Source organism: Arachis hypogaea, chromosome 15 (assembly GCF_003086295.3).
Source record: "Arachis hypogaea cultivar Tifrunner chromosome 15, arahy.Tifrunner.gnm2.J5K5, whole genome shotgun sequence".
In the NCBI taxonomy this organism is placed as follows: domain Eukaryota; kingdom Viridiplantae; phylum Streptophyta; class Magnoliopsida; order Fabales; family Fabaceae; genus Arachis; species Arachis hypogaea.
In genome coordinates, this window is record NC_092050.1 from 98,130,792 (window position 1) to 98,137,352 (window position 6,561).

Genomic DNA, 6,561 nt, shown 5'->3' on the forward strand with positions numbered 1-6,561 from the left:
TTGTTTCTTATGAGTCAAATCAAATTTTCAATTTGAAAATCTTATCTTTTTCAAAATCTTTTTCAAAAATCAAATCTTTTTCAAATTTCTTAGTTATTTTCGAAAATTCCAAAAATATTTTTCAAAAATCTTTTTCTTATTTTTATACCAAATTTTCGAAAATAACATAAACAATTAATGTTTTGATTCAAAAATTTGAAGTTTGTTACTTGCTTGTTAAGAAAGATTCAAACTTTAAGTTCTAGAATCATATCTTGTGATTTCTTATGAATCAAGTCATTAATTGTGATTTTAAAAATCAAATCTTTTTCAAAACTAATCCTATCATATCTTTTCAAAATATCTTCTTATCTTATCTTGTTCAAAAATATCTTTTCAAAATATCTTTTCTAACTTCCTAACTTCTTATCTTTTCAAAATTTGTTTCAACTAACTAACTAACTTTTCGTTTGTTTCTTAACTTTTTCAAAACTACTTAACTAACTCTCTCTCTCTAATTTTCGAAAATATCTCCCCCTTTTTCAAAAATTTCTTTTTAATTAACTAATTATTTTTATTTTTATTTTTATTTCAAAAAAAATTTTCGAAAAATACTAACAAATTTTCAAAAACCAATTTTCAAAAATCACTAACTCCTTTTCAAAATAATTTTCGAAAATTATACCTCCCCCATCCTATTCTATTTATTCATTCATATCCTAACATCTCATCTCACATCTCTTCCATCAGTACAGTTGCATTTCTTCCTTTACATCACATTCTTTGTCTCCCCCTCTTTTCTTCCACTCACAAAGGGATCCCTATACTGTGGTATAAAGGATTTCTATTATTATTATTATTTTTCTGTGCCTTCTTCTTTGTCATATGAGCAGGAACAAGGATAAGAACATTCTTGTGGAAGCAGATCCAGAACCTGAAAGGACTCTGAAGAGAAAATTAAGAGAAGCTAAAATACAACAATCCAGAGATAACCTTTCAGAAATTTTCGAACAGGCAAAGGAGATGGCAGCCGAAAATAATAATAATGTAAGGAAGATGGTTGGTGACTTTACTGCACCTAATTCCAATTTACATGGAAGAAGCATCTCCATTCCTGCCATTGGAGCAAACAACTTTGAGCTGAAACCTCAATTAGTTTCTCTGATGCAGCAGAACTGCAAGTTTCATGGACTTCCATCTGAAGATCCTTTTCAGTTCTTAACTGAATTCTTGCAGATATGTGATACTGTTAAGACTAATGGAGTAGATCCTGAAGTCTACAGGCTCATGCTTTTCCCTTTTTCTGTAAGAGACAGAGCTAGATTATGGTTGGATTCTCAACCCAAAGACAGCCTGAACTCTTGGGATAAGCTGGTCACGGCTTTCTTAGCCAAGTACTTTCCTCCTCAAAAGCTGAGCAAGCTTAGAGCTGATGTTCAAACCTTCAGACAGAAAGAAGGTGAATCTCTCTATGAAGCTTGGGAAAGATACAAACAGTTGACCAAAAAGTGTCCTTCTGACATGCTTTCAGAATGGACCATCCTGGATATATTCTATGATGGTTTATCTGAGCTATCAAAGATGTCACTAGACACTTCTACAGGTGGATCCATTCACCTAAAGAAAACGCCTGCAGAAGCTCAAGAACTCATTGACATGGTTGCTAATAACCAGTTCATGTACACTTCTGAAAGGAATCCTGTGAATAATGGGACGCCTATGAAGAAGGGAGTTCTTGAGATTGATACTCTGAATGCCATATTGGCTCAGAATAAAATATTGACTCAGCAAGTCAATATGATCTCTCAGAGTCTGCATGGAATGCAAGCTGCATCCAACAGTACTCAAGAGGCTTCTCATGAAGAAGAAGCTTATGATCCTGAGAACCCTACAATAGCAGAGGTAAATTACTTAGTTGAACCTTATGGAAACACCTATAATTCAACATGGAGAAATCATCCAAATTTCTCATGGAAGGATCAAAAGCCTCAACAAGGCTTTAATAATGGTGGAAGAAACAGGTTTAGCAATAGGAAGCCTTTTCCATCATCCACTCAGCAACAGACAGAGAACTCTGAACAAAATGCTTCTAATTTAGCAAATCTAGTCTCTGATCTATCTAAGGCCACTGTAAGTTTCATGAATGAAACAAGGTCTTCCATTAGAAATCTGGAAGCACAAGTGGGCCAGCTGAGTAAAAGGATCACTGATATCCCTCCTAGTACTCTCCCAAGCAATACAGAAGAGAACCCAAAAGGAGAGTGCAAGGCCATTGACATAAGCGCCATGGCCGAACCTCTGAGGAGAGGAGAGGACGTGAATCCCAAGGAGGAGGACCTCCTGGGACGTCCAGTGATCAATAAGGAGCTTCCCTCTGAGGAACCAAAGGACTCTGAGGCTCATCTAGAGACCATAGAGATTCCATTGAACCTCCTCATACCCTTCATGAGCTCTGATGAGTATTCCTCTTCAGAAGAGAATGAGGATGTCACTGAAGAGCAAACTGCCAAGTTTCTTGGTGCAATCATGAAGCTGAATGCCAAATTATTTGGCATTGATGCTTGGGAAGTTGAACCTCCCTTGTTCATCAATGAACTAAGTGATCTGGATCAACTGACATTGCCTCAGAAGAGACAGGATCCTGGAAAGTTCATAATCCCTTGTACCATAGGCACCATGATCTTTAAGGCTCTGTGTGACCTTGGTTCAGGGATAAACCTCATGCCCCTCTCTGTAATAGAGAAACTGGGAATCTATGGGGTGCAAGCTGCTAAAATCTCATTAGAGATGGCAGACAGCTCAAGAAAACAGGCTTATGGACAAGTAGAAGATGTATTAGTAAAGGTTGAGGGCCTTTACATACCTACTGATTTCATAGTCCTGGATACTGGAAAGGAAGAGGATGAATCCATCATCCTAGGAAGACCTTTCCTTGCCACAGCAAGAGCTGTGATTGATGTTGACAGAGGTGAAATAGTCCTTCAATGGAATGAGAACTCCCTTGTATTCAAAACTCAAGGATCTCCCTCTGCAACCATGGAGAGGAAGCTTGAAAAGCTTCTCTCAAAGCAGAGTCAACCAGAGCCCCCACAGTCAAACTCTAAGTTTGGTGTTGGGAGGCCACAACCAAACTCTAAGTTTGGTGTTGAACTCCCATATCCAAACTCTAAGTTTGGTGTTGGAGAGTTTCAACAAAGCTCTGCACATCTGTGAGGCTCCATGAGAGCCCACTGTCAAGCTATTGACATTAAAGAAGCGCTTGTTGGGAAGCAACCCAATGTTTATCTAATTCTTATTTTTATTGTTTTTCATGTTTTCTTAGGTTCATGATCATGTGGAGTCACAAAATAAATATAAAAATTGAAAACGGAATCAAAAACAGCAGAAGAAAAATCACACCCTGGAGGAGCATCTGTCTGGCGTTCAGCGCCAGAACAGAGCATGGTTCTGGCGCTGAACGCCCAAAATGGGCAGCTTCTGGGCGCTGAACGCCAGAATAGGCATGGTTCTGGCGTTCAACGCCAGAAATGGCACACAGATGGGCGTTGAACGCCCAAAATGGCCACCAACCTGGCGCTGAACGCCCAGAGTTGGGTACAAAGGCATTTTTACATGCCTAATGGGTGCAGGGATGTAAATCCTTGAACACCTCAGGATCTGTGGACCCCACAGGATCTACTCAGGATCTGTGGACCCCACAGGATCCACTCAGGATCTGTGGACCCCACAGGATCCCCACCTACCTCCACTCACCTCTTCTCACCACTCTCTTTCACACAACCCCATAAACACTCTTCCCCAAAAACCCTTCACCAATCACCTCAAACTCTCTTCCCCATCACCTCTTCACCACTCACATCCATCCACTCTTCCCCATAAACCTACCTCATAAACTCCACCTACCTTCAAAATTCAAAACCAATTTCCCACCCAAACCCACCCATATGGCCGAACCTTAACCCCCCCCTCCCTTCCCTATATAAAGCCCTCCATTCTTCATCAAATTCACACAACACAACCCCTCTATACCCTTCTTGGCCGAACCACATCACCCTCTCCCTCTCCTCTATTTCTTCTTCTTCTACTTCTATTCTTTTATTTATTGCTCGAGGGCGAGCAATATTCTATGTTTGGTGTGGTAAAAGCATAAGCTTTTTGTTTTTCCATTACCATTGATGGCACCTAAGACCGGAGAATGCTCTAGAAGAGGAAAATGGAAGATAAAAGCTTCCACATCCGAGTCATGGGAGATGGAAAGGTTCATCTCCAAAGCCCATCAAGACCACTTCTATGATGTTGTGGCCAAGAAGAAGGTGATCCCTGAGGTCCCTTTTAAACTCAAAAGAAATGAGTATCTGGAGATCAGACATGAAATTCAAAGAAGAGGTTGGGAAGTCCTAACAAACCCCATCCAACAAGTCGGCATCCTAATGGTTCAAGAGTTCTATGCCAATGCATGGATCACCAAGAACCATGATCAAAGTAAGAACCCGGATCCAAAGAACTATGTTACAATGGTTCGGGGGAAATACTTAGATTTTAGTCCGGAGAATGTGAGGTTGGCGTTCAACTTGCCATACATGGAAGAGAATGCACGCCCCTACACAAGGAGAGTCAACTTTGATCAAAGGTTGGACCAAGTCCTTATGGACATATGTGTAGAAGGAGCTCAATGGAAGATTGACTCCAAAGGCAAGCCGGTTCAACTAAGAAGATTGGACCTCAAGCCTATAGCTAGAGGATGGTTGGAGTTTATTCAATGCTCAATCATTCCCACTAGCAACCGGTCTGAAGTTACTATAGACCGGGCCATCATGATCCATAGCATCATGATTGGAGAAGAAGTGGAAGTTCATGAGATTATACCTCAAGAACTCTACAAGGTGGCTGACAAGTCCTCCACCATGGCAAGGTTAGCCTTTCCTCACCTCATTTGCCACCTATGCAATTCAGCTGGGATTGACATACAGGGAGATATCCTCATTAAAGAGGAAAAGCCCATCACTAAGAAAAAGATGGAGCAAGAAAGAGAGCCCAGTCATGGAGCTCAAGAGGCGCAAGAAGCTTATCACCATGAGATTCCGGAAATGCCTCAAATGCACTTTCCTCCACAAAACTATTGGGAGCACATCAACACCTCCCTAGAAGAATTGAGTTCCAATATGGGACAACTAAGGGTGGAACATCAAGAGCACTCCATCATGCTCCATGAAATAAGAGAAGATCAAAAAGCAATGAGGGAGGAGCAACAAAGACAAGGAAGAGACATAGAAGAGCTCAAGGACATCATTGGTTCCTCAAGAAGGAAACGCCACCATTACTAAGGTGGATTCATTCCTTGTTCTTCTTTCTTCTGTTTTTCGTTTTCTATGTTATGTGCCTATCTATGTTTGTGTCTTCACTACATGATCATTAGTAGTTAGTAACTTTGTCTTAAAGATATGAATGACCTATGAATCCATCACCTCTCTTAAATGAAAAATGTTTTAATTCAAAAGAACAAGAAGTACATGAGTTTCGAATTTATCCTTGAACTTAGTTTAATCATATTGATGTGGTGACAATGCTTCTTGTTTTCTGAATGTATGCTTGAACAGTGCATATGTCTTTTGAAGTTGTTGTTTAAGAATGTTAAATATGTTGGCTCTTGAAAGAATGATGACTAGGAGACATGTTATTTGATAATCTGAAAAATCATAAAAATGATTCTTGAAGCAAGAAAAAGCAGCAAAGAATAAAGCTTGCAGAAAAAAAAAATATAGGCGAAAAAAAAAATAGAAAGAAAAAGAAAAAGCAAGCAGAAAAAGCCAATAACCCTTAAAACCAAAAGGCAAGGGAAAAGAAAAAGGATCCCAAGGCTTTGAGCATCAGTGGATAGGAGGGCCTAAAGGAATAAAATCCTGGTCTAAGCGGCTAAACCAAGCTGTCCCTAACCATGTGCTTGTGGCGTGTAGGTGTCAAGTGAAAACTTGAGACTGAGCGGTTAAAGTCAAGGTCCAAAGCAAAAGAAGAGTGTGCTTAAGAACCCTGGACACCTCTAATTGGGGACTTTAGCAAAGCTGAGTCACAATCTGAAAAGGTTCACCCAATTATGTGTCTGTGGCATTTATGTATCTGGTGGTAACACTGGAAAACAAAGTGCTTAGGGCCATGGCCAAGACTCATAAAATAGCTGTGTTCAAGAATCATCATACTGAACTAGGAGAATCAATAACACTATCTGAACTCTGAGTTCTTATAGATGCCAATCATTCTGAACCTCAATGGATAAAGTGAAATGCCAAAACTATTCAAGAGGCAAAAAGCTATAAGTCCCGCTCATATGATTGAAGCTCTGTTTCATTGATAGTTTGAAATTTATAGTATATTCTCTTCTTTTTATCCTATTTGATTTTCAGTTGCTTGGGGACAAGCAACAATTTAAGTTTGGTGTTGTGATGAGCGGATAATTTATACGCTTTTTGGCATTGTTTTTAGTATGTTTTTAGTAGGATCTAGTTACTTTTAGGGATGTTTTCATTAGTTTTTATGTTAAATTCACATTTCTGGACTTTACTATGAGTTTGTGTGTTTTTCTATGAT

At 39.4% G+C, this 6,561-nt stretch overlaps 1 non-coding gene across 1 annotated transcript; it reads right to left on the bottom strand.

Annotated features, from left to right (window-relative positions):
• Positions 1-1,398: 1,398 nt before the first annotated feature.
• LOC112753440 (small nucleolar RNA R71) lies at positions 1,399-1,506 on the bottom strand. Its single transcript, XR_003177828.1, has one exon. It is a non-coding gene; the product is annotated as a small nucleolar RNA R71 (small nucleolar RNA).
• Positions 1,507-6,561: the final 5,055 nt, after the last annotated feature.